The sequence below is a fragment of the Heterodontus francisci genome, chromosome 12 (assembly GCF_036365525.1).
Source record: "Heterodontus francisci isolate sHetFra1 chromosome 12, sHetFra1.hap1, whole genome shotgun sequence".
NCBI classification, from domain to species: domain Eukaryota; kingdom Metazoa; phylum Chordata; class Chondrichthyes; order Heterodontiformes; family Heterodontidae; genus Heterodontus; species Heterodontus francisci.
In genome coordinates, this window is record NC_090382.1 from 121,391,131 (window position 1) to 121,411,801 (window position 20,671).

At 45.2% G+C, this 20,671-nt stretch overlaps 1 protein-coding gene across 10 annotated transcripts in view; it reads left to right on the plus strand.

Annotated features, from left to right (window-relative positions):
* Window positions 1-20,671, plus strand: part of arap3 (ArfGAP with RhoGAP domain, ankyrin repeat and PH domain 3) — a 613,394-nt gene that overhangs the window by 261,967 nt on the left and 330,756 nt on the right. The window contains exon 1 of one of the 10 annotated variants that reach the window (XM_068044109.1): window positions 12,410-12,635. The exons of 8 other annotated variants lie outside the window; for them this stretch is intronic. The gene's annotated coding sequence lies outside the window, so the exon portion shown is untranslated. Of the gene's footprint in view, window positions 1-12,409; window positions 12,636-18,549; window positions 18,648-20,671 lie in introns of those variants that run through there. One more of the 10 variants, XM_068044110.1, reaches the window with a different exon arrangement.

Here is a 20,671-nt window from a genome sequence, read left to right on the forward strand (position 1 = left end):
GTTGTTCTCCTTGGAACAGAGAAGGCTGAGGGAAGATTTGATTGAAATGTACAAAATTGTGAGGGGCTGGATAAAGTGGAGGTGAAGGGTCTATTCACCTCAGCAGAGAGGTCAGTGACGAGGGGGCATAGATTTAAAGTGATTGGTAGAAAAGTTAGAGGGGAAATGAGGAAAAGTTTTTTCACCCAGAGGGTGGTGGGAGTCTGGAACTCACTACCTGAAAGGGTAATTGAGGCAGAAACGCTCAAATCATTCAAAAGGAGTCCGGATATGCACCTCAAGTTCCGTAATCTGCAGGGCTACGGACCAAATGCTGGAAGGTGGGATTAGGCTGGGTGGTTCATTTTTTGACTGGCGCAGACACAATGAGCCAAGTGGCCTCTTTCTGTGCCGTACACCTTCGATGGCCGGAATTTTACAGTGGATGGACGGGAGCCGGACTGCGACGTGAAATTCGGTGGCGAACCCGCTTCCGCCTAGCCCGGGGATCCGTCCCATATTTTACGGGTCCCCAGGCTTTAATTGTTCCGAGGTGGGACTTCCACCCACTTGAGAGAGGAGGTCACACCTCAGTGAGCTGCCAGCCAATCAGCGGGCCAGCAGCTCTTAATCCCAGCAGCGCCTCCAGGTGCGGTGGCCACTGCTGGGAATGCAGCCCAGCCAACACCATGGATCGAGGAGGGAAGGAAGATCCCAAGGTGTTTTATAAATATATTAAGGGCAAGAGGATAACCAGGGAAAAAGTAAGGCCCATTAGAGACTAAAGTGGCAATCTGTGTGTGGAGCTGGAGGATAAAGTGAGGTTTTAAGTGATTACTTTTCATCTGTGTTCACTATGGATAAGGACGATATAAGTGTAGGAATCAAAGACGGGGATTGTGATATACTTGAACATATTAGCATTGAAAGGGAGGAAGTATTAACTGTTTTAGCAGGCTTAAAAGTGGATAAATCCCCAGGCCCAGATGAGATCACAGAATCACAGAATAATACAGTGCAGAAGAGGCCCTTTGGCCCACCGAGTCTGCACCGATGCATTAAAACACCTGACCTGTCTCCCTAAACCCATTTGCCAGCACTTGGCCCATAGTCTTGAATGTTATGACGTGCCAAGTGCTTATCCAGGTACTTTTTAAAGGATGTGAGGCAACCTGCATCTTCCACCCTCCCAGGCAGGGCATTCCAGACCGTCACCACCCTCTGGGTAAAAATGTTCTTCCTCAAGCCCCCCTTAAATCTCCCACCCCTCACCTTAAATTTGTGACCCCTCATAACTGACCCTTCAACTAAGGGGAACAGCTGCTCCCTATCCACCCTGTCCATGCCCCTCATAATCTTGTACACTTCGATCAGGTCACCCCTCAGTCTTCTCTGCTCCAGCGAAAACAACCCAAGCCTATCCAACCTCTCTTCATAGCTTAAATGTTCCATCCCAGGCAACATCCTGGTGAATCGCCTCTGCACCCCCTCCAATGTAATCACATCCTTCCTATAATGTGGCGACCAGAACTGCACACAGTACTCCAGCTGTTGCCTCACCAAAGTTCTGTACAACTCTAACATGACCTCCCTGCTTTTGTAATCTATGCCTTGATTGATAAAGGCAAGTGTCCCATATGCCTTTTTCACCACCCTATTAACCTGCCCTTCTGCCTTCAGAGATCTATGGACAAACACGCCAAAGTCCCTTTGTTCCTCGAACTTCCCAGTGTCAGGCCATTCATTGAATACTTCCGTGTCACATTACTCCTTCCAAAGTGTATCACCTCACGCTTTTCAGCGTTAAATTCCAACTGCCACTTTTCTGCCCATTTGACCAATCCGTCTATATCTTCCTGTAACCTAAGACACTCCACCTCAGTGTTAACCACTCGGCCAATCTTTGTGTCATCCGTAAACTTACTGATCCTACCCCCCACATAGTCATCTATGTCGTTTATATAAATGACAAACAATAGGGGACCCAGCACAGATCCCTGTGGTACGCCACTAGACACTGGCTTCCAGTCACTAAAACAGCCGTTTGCCATCACTCTCTGTCTCCTACAGCTGAGCCAATTTTGAATTCACCTTATCAAGTTACCTTGTATCCCATGTGCATTTGCTTTCTTGATAAGTCTCCCATGTGGGACCTTGTCAAAGGCTTTCCTGAAATCCATGTAAACTACATCAACTGCACTACCCTCATGTACGCACCTGGTCACATGCTCAAAAAATTCAATCAAATTTGTTAGGCATGACCTCCCTCTGACAAAGCCATGCTGACTATTCCTAATCAAATTTTGCTTCTCCAAGTAGAGATAGATTCTCTCCTTCAGAATTTTCTCCAATAGTTTCCCTACCACTGACGTGAGACTCACTGGTCTGTAGTTCCCTGGCTTATCTCTACAACCTTTCTTCAATATTGGGACCACATTAGCTGTTCTCCAGTCCTCTGGCACCTCCCCTGTTGCCATAGGGGAATTAAAAATTTGGGTCAGAGCCCTTGCAATCTCCACCCTCGCCTCCCACAGCATCCTGGGACACAAATCGTCCAGACCTGGAGATGTATCCCAGGCTGTTATGTGAGGCAAGAGAGGAGATTGCAGGGGCTCTAACACAAATTTTCAAATCCTCTCTGGCCACAGGAGAGGTACCAGAGGATTTGAGGACAGTGAATGTGGTGCCATTGTTTAAGAAGGGTAGCAGGGATAAACCAGGTAATTACAGGCCGGTGAGTCTAACATCAGTAATTGGGAAACTATTGGCAAAAATTCTGAGGGACAGGATTAATCTCCACTTGGGAAGGCAGGGATTAATCAGGGATAGTCAGCATGGCTTTGTCAGGGGGACATCGTGTCTAACAAACTTGATTGAATTTTTCGAGGCGTGACTAGATGTGTAGATGAGGGTAAAGCAGTTGATGTCGTCTACATGGACTTCAGTAAGGCTTTTGATAAGGTCCCACATGGGAGATTGGTTAAGAAGTTAAGAGCTGATGGGATCCAGGGCAATTTGGCAAATTGGATCCAAAATTGGCTTAGTGGCAGGAGGCAGAGGGCAATGGTCGAGGGTTGTTTTTCGAGTGGAAGGCTGTGACCAGTGGTGTACCGCAGGGTTCAGTACAGAGGGTCAGAGAGACCTTGGTGTACTTGTCCATAGATCACTGAAGGCAGCAGCACAGGTGGATCGGGTGGTTAGGAAGGCATATGGGATACTTGTCTTTATTAGCCGAGGCATAGAACATAAGAGCAGGGAGGTTATGATGGAGCTGTATAAAACGCTAGTTAGGCCACAGCTGGAGTACTGTGTACAGTTCTGGGCACCACACTATAGGAAGGATGTGATTGCACTGGAGAGGGTGCAGAGGAGATTCACCAGGATGTTGCCTGGGCTGGAGCATTTCAGCTATGAAGAGAGACTGGATAGGCTAGGGTTGTTTTCCTTAGAGCAGAGAAGGCTGAGGGGGGACCTGATTGAGGTATACAAAATTATGAGGGGCATTGATAGGTTAGATAGGAAGAAACTTTTTCCCTTAGGGGAGGGGTCAATAACCAGGGGGTATAGATTTAAGGTAAGGTGCAGGAAGTTTAGAGGGGATTTGAGGAAATGTTTTTTCATCCAGAGGGTGGTTGGAATCTGGAACGCACTTCCTGAAGTGTGATAGAGGCAGGAATCCTCACAACATTTAAGAAGTATTTAGATGAGCACTTGAAACGCGATAGCATACAAGGCTACGGGCCAAGGGCTGGAAAATGGGATTAGAATAGGTAGGTGCTTGATGGCCGGTACAGACACGATGGGCCGAAGGGCCTGTTTCTGTGCTGTATAATTCTATGACTCTATGAGATTTAAGACTGGGATAGACAGAATTTTGGTCTCTCAGGGAATCAAGGGAAATGGCCATCAGGCTCTAAAGTGGAGTTGAAGCCTCAGATCAGCCATGATCATATTGAATGGTGGAGCAGGCTCGAGGGACTGTTTAGTCTACTCCTGCTCCTATTCCTTGTGTTCTTGTGGATATCTCGATTGAATCTGCCTTCACCACACTCTCAGGTAGTTCATTCCAGACCTTAATGAATCACTCCCCATGTCGCTTTTGCTTCTTTTGCCAATCACTTTAAATCTGTGCCCTCTCATTATCAATCCTTTCACGAGTTGGAACAGTTTTTTCCTAGTTACTCTGTTCAGACCCCTCATGGTTTTGAATACCTCTATCAAATCTCCTCTCAGCCTTCTCCTTTTCACGGAAAACAGTCCGAACTTCTCCAACCTATCTTCATACCTGAGGTTTCTCATCTCTGGAACAATTCTCGTGAATCTTTTCTGTACTCTGTCCAATGCCCTCACATCTTTCCTAAAGTGCGGTGCCCAGAACTGGATGCAATACTCCAGCTGAGGCCGAACTAGTGTCTTTTAGAAGTTCAACATAACCTGCTTGCTCTTGCACTCGATGCCCCTATTAATAAAGCCTAGGATACTGTATGCTTTATTAACCGCTCTCTTAACCTGTCTTGTCACCATCAATGACTTATGCACAGATACACCCAGGTCCCTCTACTCCTGCACCTGTCGAGTCGTACCCTTTGTTTTATATTGTCTCTCCATGTGCTTCCTACCAAAATGAATCACTTCACATTTCTCCGCATTGAACTTCATCTGCCATTTGTCTGCCCATTCCACCAACTTGTCTATGTCCTTTTGAACACACAAACATATGAACATATGAATTAGGAGCAGAAGTAGGCCATTCGGCCCCTCGAGCCTGCTCCGCCATTCAATAAGATCATGGCTGATGTGATTGTGGTTCGAATTCCACACTCCCATCTACCCCCGATAACCTTTGATTCCCTTAACTAACAAGAATCTATCTACCTCCGCCTTAAAAATATTCAATGACTCCGCCTACACCACCTGCTGAGGCAGAGAGTTCCAAAGTCGCACAATCCTCAGAGAGAAAAAATTCTCCTCATCTCTGTCCAAAACGGGCAAACTCTAATTTTAAAACAGTGCCCCCTAGTTCTGGACTCACCCACAAGAGGAAACATCCTTTCCACATCCACCTTATCAAGACTGGTCAGGATCTTATAAACTTCAATCAAGTCTCCTTCACTCTTTTAAACTCCTGCTCCTATGTTCCTATGGCTGGCCCTGTTCAATTTTGGTCAATGGTAACCCACAGGTTGTTGATAGTGGGGGTTTCAGCGATGGTAATGCCATTGAATGTCAAGGAGAGATGGTAACATTCTGTCTTGTTGAAGATGGTCATTGCCTGGCACTTATATGGCACAAGTGTTACTTGCCACTTCGCAACCCATGCCTGAATGTTGTCCAGCTCTTGCTGCTTGCAGGCAAGGATTGCTTCAGTATCTGAGGAGTCACAATGGGTGCTGAATATTGTGCAATCATCCCCACTTCTGGCCTTATGATGGAGGGAAGGTCATTGATAAAGCAGCATTGATGACTCATGCACTAGAACACCTAGATCCCTCTGCACCTCGCAATTCTGCAGTCATTCTCCATTTAAGTAATACTCTATTTTATTCTTCCTGCCAAAGTGATCAACTTCACATTTTCTCACATTATACTCCATCTGCCAGATTTTTGCCCACTCACTCAACCTTTCTATATTGCTCTGCAACCTGTTTATGTCCTCTTCACAATACTTTCCTACCTATCCTTGTGTCATCTGCAAATTTAGCTATCATGCCATCGCTCCCCTCATCTAAATCATTGATATAAATTGTAAAAAGTTGAAGGCCCAGCACAAACCCCTGCAGCACTCCACTCATCATATCCTGCCAATCAGGGAAGGACCCATTTATGCATACTCTCTGTTTTCTGCCAGCCAGCCAATCTTCTATCCATGCTAATATATTATCCCCTACACCATGAGCTCCTACTTTGCGCAATAACCTTTTATGTGGCACCTTGTCAAATGCCTTCTGGAATTCCAAATACAGTACGTCAATGAGCTCCCCTTTATTCAACTCTTGTGTCCATGTTTGGACCAAGGATGTAATGATGTCAGGAGCCAAGTGGCCCTGGCGGAACCTAAACTGAGCATCAGTGCGCAGGTTATTGCTGATTAAGTGCCATTTGATAGGACTGTTTTTTTAAATTCATTCATGGGATGTGGGCATCGCTGGCTAGGCCAGCATTTATTGCCCATCCATAATTGCCCTCGAGAAGTTGGTGGTGAGCTGTCTTCTGGAACCACTGCAGTCCATGTGGGGTAGGTACACCCACAGTGCTGTTAGGAAGGGAGTTCCAGGATTTTGACCCAACGACAGTGAAGGAACGGCGATATAGTTCCAAGTCAGCATGGTGTGTGGCTTGGAGGGGAACTTGCAGGTGGTGATGTTCCCATGCATTTGCTGCCCTTGTCTTTCGAGGTGGTAGAAGTTGCGCGTTTGGAAGGTGCTGTCTAAGGAGCCTTGGTGCATTGCTGCAGTGCATCTTGTAGATGGTACACACTGCTGCCACTGTGCGTCGGTGGTGGAGGGAGTGAATGTTTGTAGATGGGGTGCCAATCAAGTGGGCTGCTTTGTCCTGGATGATGTCGAGCTTCTTGAGTGTTGTTGGAGCTGCACCCATGCAGGCAATTGGAGAGTATTCCATCACACTCCTGACTCGTGCCTTGTAGATGGTGGACAGGCTTTGGGGAGTCAGGAGGTGAGTTACTCACTGCAGGACTTCTAGCCTCTGACCTGCTCTTGTAGCCACGGTATTTCTATAGCTACTCCTGTTCAGTTTCTGGTAAATAGTAGCCCCAGGATGTTGATAGCGGGGGAGTTCAATGATCATCATGCCATTGAATGTTAAGGGGAGATGATTAGATTCTCTCTTGTTGGAGATTATCATTGCCTGGCACTTGAGTGTCGCGAGTATTACTTGCCGCTTGTCAGCCCAAGCCTGGATATTGTTGATGACACCTTCCATCCCTCGGCTAATGATTGAGAGAAAACTGATAATTGGTCAGGTTGGAATTGTCCTGCTTTTTGTGTCTCGGACATACCTGGGCAATTTTCCACATTGTCAGGTGATGCCAGTGTTTTAGATCTTTAAACATTTGTTTGAATTTTTCCCCCAATTTGACCTCTATTAACATACACGCTAACAAAAGAAACATGACCACAAATCTGTCTATTCCAGTTCTTCAGTCTGTCTCTCTCTCAGTCCACTTTCCACAAACCAGCAGATCTTGTATTGACTGGCATTTTCTGTGAGAAAAATGGGTTAAGATATAAAATAAAAAGAATGAGTGTAACTGACTGCTTAACACAGAATTGTTCAGCAAATTACGAATGTTGGGGTTTATAAGTAAATTTGCTGCCCTCCTTTCCTGAAGCCACCGACGATTGTTGGCCTGTTCCATGTATTGTTTTAGCTCTTAGCACCTCTCCTAACTGGGCTTTCTTCAGTGAGCCTTGGTGTCAGCTATGGCCCAGTGGGTAGAACTTGCTCTCAGTCAGAAGGTTTCCAAATTCAAGCCCAACTCCAGAGAATTGAACACAAATTCAAAGCAGAAATTCCAAAGCTGAGGGAGTGCTGTACTGTCAGGGATGTATTGCTGAGGCAGTGGCCCCGCCCACTGGCTGGAAAGTCGGGGGAGAGTCCGGCCCTGGGAGGCACAACCAGATTTTATGGTCATCAGGCAATTAGTTTCCTGAGGTTGTGGCAGGATGTTCTGCCTCCAAGAGCTGCCGGCCAATCAGAGAAGCAGTGGCCACTGCTGGTGCTGCAGTAGACTTGAGACCAGGAGCAACACTTGGAGGCGCAGAGTAAAGGTAAGTGGGATGGACTCGCACAGGCCTGTCAGGCAGGCTCCAGCAAAGGTGGGGGAATGATCCCGAGACCAGCGAGGAGTCTTCAAGCTGGGCAGTCTGTGCCACCAGGGGCCCTCCATGGGGCACAGGGTGTCTTAACAGGAGGGACCCTCCACCACCACCCCCAAGCCTGCAGTCAGATTGTCAGAGTATACCTGGAGACCTTGCCACATGGTGTGGGCCCCACCCCAACTTCTAGTAAAATATCTGTGGCAGAGGGAAGAGGCCCTTGAGTGGTCATTAATTAGCCATTTAAGAGCCTCAATTGACCCAAGGGCAGGCTGCACCCGCCCACCCCCCCACCCCACACCTCCCCTGCTGCAGGTAAAATACCCGTGGAGGCGGGTAAATGACAGGAATGACATCCCCCCAGCATCTCACCTGATTTTTACACCCCAACTCCCAGCCTGCTCCCAAGGGGGTGGGGGGTGGGTGCGGGGGTGCAGCGTTAAATTCTGACTTCAGCGATGCCATCTTTCAGATGAGACATTAAACCAAGTCATTTGCTCTTTCAGATGAAAATAAAAGAACCCATGGCACTATTTTGAAGAAGAACAGGAGTATTTTCTCTGATGTCTTCGCCAATGTTTATCCCGCAACCAACGACACAATAAAGCAGATTCTCTGGTCACAATCACAGTGCCATTTGTGGGAGCTTGCTGTGCACAAATTGGCTGCCACATTTCCCAATATTACATGGATGGTGAAAGAATGTTTCGCCTTGTGGGAGAGACTAAAACTAGGGGTCACAGTTCAAAAATAAGGGGTCTCCCATTTAAGACAGAGATAAGGAGAATTTTTTTCTCTTAGAGGGTAGCAAGTCTGTGGAACTCTCATCCCCGGAGAATGGTGGAGCCTCGGTCATTAAATGGCAGATGTAGACAGACAAGGGAGTCAAAGGGTATCGGGTTTCATAGAGAGATACAACACTGAAACAGGCCCTTTGGCCCACCGCATCTGTGCCAACCAACAACCACCCATTTATACTCTTCTTCTTCTTTGGCCTCCTTATCTTGAGAGACAATGGGTAAGCGCCTGGAGGTGGTCAGTGGTTTGTGCAGCAGCGCCTGGAGTGACTATAAAGGCCAATTCTAGAGTGACAGGCTCTTCCACAGGTGCTGCAGATAAAATTGGTTGTCGGGGCTGTTACACAGTTGGCTCTCCTCTTGCGCTTCTGTCTTTTTTCCTGCCAACTGCTAAGTCTCTTCAACTCGCCACACTTTAGCCCCGCATTTATGGCTGCCCACCAGCTCTGGCAAACGCTGGCAACTGACTCCCACGACTTGTGATCAATGTCACAGGACTTCATGTCGCGTTTGCAGACGTCTTTAAAGCGGAGACATGGACGGCCGGTGGGTCTGATACCAGTGGCGAGCTCGCTGTACAATGTGTCCTTGGGGATCCTGCCATCTTCCATGCGGCTCACATGACCAAGCCATCTCAAGCGCCGCTGACTTAGTAGTGTGTATAAGCTGGGGATGTTGGCCGCCTCGAGGACTTCTGTGTTGGAGATATGGTCCTGCCACCTGATGCCAAGTATTCTCCGGAGGCAGCGAAGATGGAATGAATTGAGACGTCGCTCTTGGCTGACATACGTTGTCCAGGCCTCGCTGCCATAGAGCAAGGTACTGAGGACACAGGCTTGATACACTCGGACTTTTGTGTTCCGTGTCAGTGCGCCATTTTCCCACACTCTCTTGGCCAGTCTGGACATAGCAGTGGAAGCCTTTCCCATGCGCTTGTTTATTTCTGCATCGAGAGACAGGTTACTGGTGATAGTTGAGCCTAGGTAGGTGAACTCTTGAACCACTTCCAGAGCATGGTCACCAATATTAATGGATGGAGCATTTCTGACGTCCTGTCCCATGATGTTCATTTTCTTGAGGCTGATGGTTAGGCCAAATTCATTGCAGGCAGCCGCAAACCTGTCGATGAGACTCTGCAGACACTCTTCAGTGTGAGATGTTAAAGCAGCATCGTCAGCAAAGAGGAGTTCCCTGATGAGGACTTTCTGTACTTTGGTCTTCGCTCTAAGATGGGCAAGGTTGAACAACCTGCCACCTGATCTTGTGTGGAGGAAAATTCCTTCTTCAGAAGACTTGAACGCATGTGAGAGCAGCAGGGAGAAAAAGATCCCAAAAAGTGTGGGTGCAAGAACACAGCCCTGTTTCACACCACTCAGGATAGGAAAGGGCTCTGATGAGGCGCCACTATGTTGAATACACGTGGGTCAATTTACAATGGCCAATTTACCTATCAACCTGCAAGTCTTTGGCTGTGGGAGGAAACCAGAGCATCCGGTGGAAACCCACGCGGTCACAGGGAGAACTTGCAAACTCTGCACAGGCAGTACCCAGAACCGAACCCGGGTCGTTGGAGCTGTGAGGCTAACCACTGTGGTGCAGTGTGCGGTAGGCAGGAAAGTGGAGTTGAGCCCACAAACAGATCAGCCATGATCTTGTAGAATGGCAGAGCAGGCTCGAGGGGCTGAATAGCCTACTCTTGCTGCTAGTTCATATGTTCATATAACAGTGACTACATTTCAAAAATACTTTGTTGGTTCTAAAATGCTTTGGGCCATCCTAAGGATTTGAAAGGGGCTATATAAATGCAAGCCTTTCTTCAAGACAGTGTCAGATCATGGGGACATCATAGAACTCACTCCTCACCTGTTGTCTGTACACATCCATCCCAGCAGGGTCATGGATAGTCATCAAGAAAGGCGACCCTGGGCATAATTCATCTCCCCAATCCCAGGGCACTGAGACCCAGACTACGTCCCTCACTATCACCCACACCCAGACTACCTCCCTCACTATCACCCACACCCAGACTACCTCCCTCACTATCACCCACATCCAGACTACCTCCCTCACTAGCACCCACACCCAGACTACCTCCCTCAGTATCACCCACACCCGGACTACCTCCCTCACTATCACCCACACCCAGACTACGTCCCTCACTATCACCCACACCCAGACTACCTCCCTCACTATCACCCACACCCAGACTACCTCCCTCACTATCACCCACACTTGCCTGAGATGTGCTAACCCAGATCCAAGATTGAGTCTGAAACCTTTCAGCTTTATAATGACTCAATCTATGTGTAATCTTCCATCGATAAATTGTTTTAATGTCACGTGTCACCAGGAGTTAGTGCCAAGTGTACACAATAGAGAAATAACTTATTTTATTTTAAGTAAATAAAACTGAAAGAAAAATGTAGAAGTTTCCTTACCTTTGTGTTCATTATTGAGAAATAAGTATCCATGATGTAGCTGATGTGGATTTGTGGTGATAGGTGTCATAGGCCAGCAGAGCAGTAAGGGGATTATCTGAGTAATTCTTCGACACATTTTATATTATTTTTCATGTGGTTGAGATTATTCCACTGTGGCATTATAAGTGTTTAATGAGCTTTTGAATGGAAAAAAATTACAGTTGATCACGTTCAGCACCTCCAAATAGTTCAAATATAACCATGAAAATGTGTAATCTGCGATTTTATCTGCTACTATTGAGGCTACTCCCTTATATAAAATAGATAGTTTTCTTACTTGTCCTCAATTGTCTTCCTTTCATTCTTGAGAAAGAAAGACTTGCATTTATATAGCACCTTTCACAATCTCAGGACATTTCAAAATGCTATACAGCCAATGGAGTACTTTTGATGTCTTGTCACTGATATAATGTAGGAAACACGACAGCAAATTTGTGCACAGCAAGCTCCCACAAACAGCAATGTGATAATGACCAGATAATCTGGGTTAGCAATGTTGATTTTAGGGATAAATATTGGCCTGGACAACAGGGATACCTCCCTTATTTTTCTTCAAAATGGTGCCACAGGACCTTATATGTCCACCTGAGGGTGGAGAGAGACTGTGGTTTGACATCTTATCTGAAAGATGGCACCTCTGACAGTGCAGCACGAGGAGTGTCATTTTAAGTTATGTGCTCTCTGGAGTGGGGCCTGAACCCACAACCTTCTGACTCCGAGGTGAGAGTGCTCCTCACTGAACGAAGGCTGACACATATCAGATTGGCCAGTACTGATGTCCGGTTCATTGGCACACCCAAAAATGGCTATCCTTCACCTGTGGGCCTGGATACTGAGCATCTGCAAGCTCTTCTACCAGGATGGCATCATTAGTGAGCCTGATCTCATCCGCACGCTGGTTGGAAGTCTGGGCCAAGTCTGGGTTTTTTTTTCCCTTCCTACTGCCACTTCAGCTGAAATCAGCTAATTCACCACAGACTGATGGGGTCAGATGTGAGACCTACTGGTTTGTATGGTGCAGTTACAGTCTGAACTTTCCAACCACCCTATCAGGGCAGCAGATATAAAAGGAGATGTTATCAAGTTTTCGACAGAAATAAAATGTATTGCACTTTGTGTGATACCATCATAGCTTCAGCAACACATGTACAGCGACAGTGACAAGAGATGAGAGATAACAGTTCAGTCACACTAGCACTACATTAATCTTACTGTACTTTTTGTGCAAGTCATTGATGAGTACTTTCGCTGCCATACAGGCCAGCAAAGTGGTGCTGACTGCTACTAGGAAAGGTTTTTTAACCAGGAAGTCTAAAGGGGAACTGGAAGTTTTCAACAATTACACATTTGTCGTTGGCCTAATGTTGCAGCTGCTCCTTCTAAATACCAGAAAGATACCAATAACAAGAACCTGCATCTACATGATACCTTTAACATAGAAAAATGTCACAAGGTACTTCACAGAGGTGCAATCGAGCAGAAATGGACATGGAGCCACAGAAGGAGATGTCACAAAGGGGTATCAAAAGCTTGGTCTAAACGTGAGTTTTAAGGAAGATTTTGAATTACTTTAATGGGCATTCAGAACAAACTAAGTTGATTCACATTTAGAAATAAATTGAAAAACTGAATGAATCATCATTCAACCTCCAAAATTGTATTCTTATCTCACTTGGATGGGCCCCATAAAGTTTATATTATGGACTTATTCATCAATATGTTGCATGGACTTCCACTCCAAGTTTCATCATAAAGCAGGAGGTTTAGTCATAGAGTCATAGTCATAGAGTTATACAGCACAGAAATAGGCCCTTTGGCCCATCGTGTCTGTGCCGGCCATAAAGCACCTATCTATTCTAATCGCATTTTCCAGCACTTGACCCGTAGTCTTGTGTGCTATGGCGTTTCAAGTGCTCATCTAAATACGTTTTAAATGTTGTGAGGGTTCCTGCCTCTACCACCTTTTCAGGCAGTGAGTTCCAGATTCCAGCCATGCTCTGGGTGAATTTTTTTCCCCTCAAATCCCCTATAAACCTCCTGCCCCTTACCTTAAATCTATGCCCCCTGGTGATTGACCCCTCTGCTAGGGGAAAAAAATTTCTTCCTATCTACCCCATCAATGCCCCTCATAATTTTGTATACTTCAATCAGGTCCTCCCTCAGCCTTCTCTGCTCAAAGGAAAACAACCCCAGACTATCCATGCTCCCTTCATAGTTGAAATGCTCCAACCCAGGCAACATCCTGGTGATTCTTCTGTGCACCTTCTTCAGTGCAATCACATCCTTCCTATGGTGTGGTGCCCAGAACTGTACACTGTACTCCAGCTGTGGCCTAACTAGCATTTTATACAGCTCCATCATAACCTCCCTGCTCTTATATTCTATGCCTTGTCTAATGAAGGCAAGTATCCCAATTGCCTTCCTAACCACATTATCTACCTGTGCTGCTGCCTTCAGTGAACTATGGACAAGTACACCAAGGTCCCTCTGACCCTCTGTACTTCCTAGGGTCCTACAACCTATTGTATATTCCCTTCCCTTGTTAGTCCTCCCAAAATGCATCACCTGACACTTCTTAGGATTAAATTCCATTTGCCACAGTTCCGCACATCTTACCAGCCCAGCTATATCGTCCTGTAATCTAAGGCTTTCCTCCTCACTATTTACAACACCACCAATTTTCATGTCATCTGTGAACTTACTGATCATACCTCCAATATTCACGTCTAAATCATTAATGTACACTAAAAGCAGCAAGAGTCCCAGCACCGATCCCTGCGGTACACCACCAGTCACAGGCTTCCAATCATAAAAACAACCCTTGACCATCACCCTCTGCCTCCTGCCACTAAGCCAATTTTAGATACAATTTGCCAATTGCCCTGGATCCCATGGACTTTTACCTTCTTAACCAATCTCCCATGCAGAACCTTATCAAAAGCCTTACTGAAGTCCATGTAGACTACATCATCTGCTTTACCATCAACTGCACATCTAGTCACCTCCTGGAAAAATTCAATCAAGTTAGTTAGACACTATCTCCCCCTGATAAATCCATGCTGACTATCCCTGATTAATCCCTGCCTCTCCACGTGGAGATTAATCCTGTCCCTCAGAATTTTTTCCAATAGTTTCCCTACCACTGATGTTAGACTCACTGGCTTCTAATTACCTGGTTTATCCCTACTACCCTTCTTGAATAATGGTACCACATTCGCTGTCCTCCAGTCCTCTGGTACCTCTCCTGTGGCCAGAGAGGATTTGAAAATTTGTGTCACAGCCTCTGCTGTCTCTCCCTGGCCTCACATAACAGCCTGGGATACATCTCATCTGGGCCTGGGGATTTATCCACTTTTAAGCCTGCTAAAACAGCTAATACTTCCTCCCTTTCAATGCTAATACGTTCAAGTATATCACAATCCCCCTCCCTGATCTCTACACCTACATCGTCCTTCTCCATAGTGAACACCGATGAAAAGTAATTATTTAAAACCTCACCTATGTCCTCCAGCTTCACACACAGATTGCCACTTTGGTCCCTAATGGGCCCTACTCTCTCCCTGGTTATCCTCTTGCCCTTAAAATACTTATAAAATCCTTAGGATTTTCCTTTATCTTGCCTGCCAGTGTTTTTTCACGTCTCCTATTCGCTCTTTATAATTCACTAACAAGTGTGAATAACTGGTTGTTTCAATCCACATTTCATTGGGATTGTGTTTGGCCACAAGATTATTCAACATAATTTTCTTGTGTAATAAGCAGCATAGCACAATCATTATTGTTATGTTCCATTTTCTGATTCACAGTATGGATATCTTGTGCACATGTAATCACATAAGCAAGGGTTAGAACAAGACAGAGTAATTACACTTTGCCTAATCTTTGGTCTTCTACAAGTTATGTTTCAATGATAGCCAGAGCCACTTATTTGCAAAGCACAGTTCCTGACCCTTACTGACTGTCACAAAGAGTCTTTGTGCGCATTCCCCGTTAAACAGACTGCAGAGCAGGGACACCTTGTTCAGCTGCATAACAAATCTGACATCATGTCCATTTCAACCTCTAAAATGTGCTATGGCATTGCAGAATCTTACAACACAGAATCAGGCTTTTTGGCCCATCAAACACAGTATTTTCTCTTAGTGAGTCACCTAGTCTAATTTCCATTCACTTATTTCCTTCTCATGCTATTAATATTCCTCTTTTCCAAGCAGTTACATAATTTCCTTATGGATCTCTGTTTCAACAGAAGGATTGTGACAGGCAAATCCCCAATCTAAACATCCTTATAAAAAGGATTCATTTTAATTTCCCCTTTAATTCTTTCTGTGATTCTTGCCCCTTCTTGCTGACTAAGTGCACATGATTCATCACCAATTACCTTATTGTAACCCTTCATAATTTTAAAGACCTTTATCAGTTCACCCCATTAACGTTTCAGCTCCAGTGAAAAAGTGGCAACTTCTGCAGCCTCTTTTCACCCTGTAACGTTCTTCTGCTCCTTTCCCATTTCTTTCGTTCCCTTTGCACAGTAGGATACCTAAACTCCATCCAGCATTGGAACTGCAGATATGTTTGTGTACAAGTTCAACATAAACTCGTCACTTTTGGTTCTTACAGTTCACTTCTGATTATTCAGAATTGTTTTACGCTAACAAAAGTCAATAATTTAAATTAAGTTCCACAAATAACTCAGTAAAATTCTCATCCTTGTTTTCAAATCCCTCCATGGCTTGCCCCTCCCTATCTCTGTAATTTTCTGCAGCTCCACAACCCTCTGAGATCTCTACACTCCTCTAATTCTGGCCTCTTGTGTATACCTGATTTTAATCACTCCACTATTGATGGCTGCACATTCAATTGCCTAGGTCCCAAGTTCTGGAATTCCTTCCCTACACCTCTCCACCTCTCCGCTTCACTTTCCTCCTTTAAGACACTCCTTAAAGCCTACCTCTTAGTCCAAGCTTTTGGTCATCTGATCTCATATCTCCTTATGTGGCTCAGAGTTATATTTTGTTTTATTATGCACCTGTGAAGCACCTTAGGACATTTTGTTGTGTTAAAATTGTTACATAAATATAAGTTGTTGTTGCTTAGCACAGATGAATTTGAATGGTCATATTATTTGATGTAAATGACTTTGAATTAAGAGGATAAACTATATATTGTTTTAATAATTCCTAATAATTCAGCAATAAGCCAAAAAGGAGGAATAACCTATCATAGAAACTGCAACACAGAGGATATTGATCTACCAATACATATTCAACAACTTGCATTTATATAACATATTAATGTCCCATTGCCAGTTCAATTATTGCCACTAATTCCCATTCTTGAGTCTTGAATACTTCCTCTCTTCAAGTGTTTATCTTATTTCCAGAGGACTGGAGGACAGCAAATGTGGTACCATTATTCAAGAAGGGTAGCAGGGATAAACCAGGTAATTGCAGGCCAGTGAGTCTAACATCAGTGGTTGGGAAACTATTGGAAAAGGCTCTGAGGGACAGGATTAATCTCCACTTGGAGAGGCAGGGATTAATCAGGGATAGTCAGCATGGCTTTGTCAGGGGGAGATCGTGTCTAAATAACTTCATTGAATTTTTCGAGGCGGTGACCAGATGTATAAATGAGAGTAAAGCAGTTGATGTAGTCTACATGGACCTCAGTAAAGCTTTTGATAAGGTCCCACATGGGAGGTTGATTAAGAAGGTAAGAGCCCATGGGATCCAGGGCAATTTGGCAAATTGGATCCAAAATTGGTTTAGTGGCAGAAGGCAGAGGGTGATGGTCGAGGGTTGTTTTTGCGAATGGAAGCTTCTGACCAGTGGTGTACCACAGGGATCGGTGCTGGGACCCTTGCTGTTTTTAGTGTACATTAATGATTTAGACGTGAATATAGGAGGTATGATCAGTAAGTTAGCAGATGACTCGAAAATTGGTGGTGTCGTAAATAGTGAGGAGGAAAGCCTTAGATTACAGGACGATATAGGTGGGCTGATAAGATGGGCGTAGTAGTGGCAAATGGAATTTAATCCTAAGAAGTGTCAGGTGATGCATTTTGGGAGGACTAACAAGACAAGGGAATACACAATAGATGGTAGGATCCTAGGAAGTACAGAGGGTCAGAGGGACCTTGGTGTACTTGTCCATAGATCGCTGAAGGCAGCAGCACAGGTAGATAAAGTGGTTAGGAAGGCATATGGGATACTTGCCTTTATTAGCTGAGGCATAGAATATAAGAGCAGGGAGGTTATGATGGAGCTGTATAAAACGCTAGTTAGGCCACAGTTGGAGTACTGTGTACAGTTCTGGGCACCACACTACAGGAAGGATGTGATTGCACTGGAGAGGGTGCAGTGGAGATTCACCAGGATGTTGCCCGGGCTGGAGCATTTCAGCTATGAAGACAGACTGAAAAGGCTAGGGTTGTTTTCCTTAGAGCAGAGAAGGCTGAGGGGGGACATGATTGAGGTATACAGAATTATGAGGGGCATTGATAGATTAGATAGGAGAAACTTTTTCCCTTAGCGGAGGGGTCAATAACCAGGGGGCATAGATTTAAGGTAAGGGGCAGGAGGTTTAGAGGGGATTTGAGGAAATACTTTTCACTCAGAGGGTGGTTGGAATATGGAACGCACTGCCTGAAGAGGTGGTAGAGGCAGGAACCCTGACAACATTTAAAAAGTATTTAGATGAGCACTTGAAACGCCATAGCATATAAGACTACGGGCCAAGTGCTGGAAAACAGGATTAGAATAGATAGGCTTGATGGCTGGCATGGGCACAGTGGGCCGAAGGGCCTGTTTCTGTGCTGTATAACTCTATGACTCTGTGACTCTTAAGTGTCATGATTGATTTGATTTCAATACCACAGTTTTCCATATAGTGAAACGTTTGCATCAAGAAAATCTGCTCAGCTCCCCTTTATGGTTCTTTCAATGAGTCTCAAATAATACATATAGTCATTTATAGTTATAATGGAGAATTAGTACAGCCAATCATGTGTAAAACTCGCTTTTACAGATCTTTACTTTGAATGGACTCAGATTGGAAATGAGTTACTTTGAAATGCAGTGATGTGTAATGTAGGCAAACACAGCAGATCCTCCCAATAGCTATCATCAGTTGATTTGTGTTGGTTAATGGAGAAATATTAACTGGAAAACTGGGAGGACTCTGTGCTCTTCTTTGAAGACCATCATGGGACTGATAACATCTTGAGCAGGCAGACAGGGTCTCAGTTTAACGTCCCACCTGTCCTACAGTGAATAACTGGAGTGACAGACCTTAGTTATGTTGTTTGCTTGGCATATTTGAAAGCCACAAGAGAATGCAACCACATGGCTGTTGCAATAACTGAAATCCTGGATACTGAAAAATTATTTGAGGATGTGATGCAATGAAATGCAGATGTAGACAGTAATTCTGGCTTGGCAGACTACGCAAAGTAGCCTCATAGATCTCAGCAGTTGGGGTGTAAGCAGTCTTTGGTTTTAGCATGATTGTACAAACAGAGAGCAGGGCTTTAGACATCAGATTCACCAAAGACAGTGAGTGATCTCTTAACAGTTTTCTGTTAAATTTTTCTTTGTATTTTTTAACTTTTCCCTTTTCCTGTAGGAACAATGTTTACTGTTTGCTTGGGTGCAGTTCCACAGGCACTGAGCATTCTGGGGATTGGGATCAGGGAGGGCGCAGGGGGATCATGGAGGGTATGGGTGGGAGGGTACAGTGGGAGAGGAAGTTGTGGGGGGGGGGGGGGGGGTGGGGGGCGGGGTGTATATGGATGTGATGTGGATTTGTGGGGAGGGCCCGGGGAGCCCAATATCAAGCTGTGCACTTGGACAGGTTAAGGGCACGTAGGCCTCATTTCAGTAAAACTTTCCAGAATCGTGCCTGACCCCTAACCTGAGCGATGGGAGGGAGTGGGAATTTCACCACATCTAGGGAACCAGCCCTAGGAGTCAGTGAGGTGTGGGTGGGGCAGAGCGGAGGAATTCCCTGGTACCAGTGGAGAATGGGTAGGTCCTGCTTTCCGTTCATTCAGTAATCGGGCGGGGAGGAATTAACCACTCTCAGGATTCCACAGAGATGCAGGGTGCAGGTGGTGGGGCGGGTGGGGGGATGCTGGGAGACCCAAGGACTCGTTGCGGGGCTTGGGGTGGAGGTAATACCGGACCTTCCTGGCCTGCAAGGAGTTCAGAGAGAGGTAATTTTTATAAACTTGCCTTAGCCACCTGCAGCCAATCGGCTCCTCCCGCAGTGTTTCTGTTTCTGGGCTACAATGTCTGAATCTTCTCTAAGCTCCTGCCTGCTTTTAGTGAGAGCCTCATCTAGGCCCCTGAATCAGCTGCCATAAAGACAAGAATGCAGCGATTCAGAGGTGGGATTTTAGCAAACCCCTCACCTCCCGAAAAGATCCTATCCTGCCCATTGGGGAGTGGGAGTGGGCCTTGGTGTCCAAGATGTGGAATCAATGGAATCAAATTCCCAGGTTTCATATAGTCCTTTAAAGGGATACTGGGTCTCTCAAACTCAAAGATTTCCTCATCAGCATGCCTCCATTCTACTCACCCAACATTTTGTGCAATTTATGTTCTATGTTCTGTCACATTTCAGGGCAGATTGTAATCCCGCTGTCAAGAACTTGATTTAAAAGCCACGTGTGCCAGTTTGTTGTTTACCTTCACCTTATAGTGAAGCAACTGAAAGAGTCGATTGTGCCAAATTAGCTTATTTTCCCCAGACACTTAGCACAGAGATGAGGAAAGAGATGCAAGACTGCAGACTGCCCTGAGTTTGATTAATTGGTGGCAATCACTGAGATTTAGGTTCAATCTGTTTGATGAGCCCAAAATAGATTTGAAATACCAAGCCCAGAATATTTCCCCACTGCTGATGTGAGTGACAGCTGGAATTGGCTCCTGTTCCACTGGAACATTTTAAATGATTAATGCAACAACAACAGTAAATATCAGTCATCAACATTGTCCGACCTCATTAGCACATCAATTCCTCAATGTCACTTCAGTAGCAATGAAGGGTCAAAACCAAATTCTACATCAGTACTGACCTCACCTAGGTTTGAGGTCACATGCAGTCAGTCGCACTCCCACTGAGAATCTGCTTGTTTACATTAAATGGAAAAGTCCCCATATTAAAATTATACTGGTGACATGCAAGGAATTTTATTCCCGAGAATGTGTGAGCAGTTTCCCTGTCAGTTGTCGGTTTACAGGTCTAGACGGGGATTTTATATAAGGTGATTTAATTAATTGTTGCTGTTATGCAACAGGTATTGGTGTCTGTGTTCACAAGTGAATGTCTCTGTCTGGCAGATAATTGTTTCCCTGTACTGATCTTTCAAGTATCAGTGTAATATCAAAAGGTCTTTTCAATGAGAGTATTGGCATTGAGACTGAAGCATTTAATCTTGGGATAGGTTGCTGGACTGGTATCACACAGACTGTACTGTTGGAGAACCTTGATGAGCATAAGAGAGGTGGAGCGTGAAGAAGTAGTTTATTGCAGCTGTAATTTTTTTCAGTCATCTGTAATATTATTATACTTAATT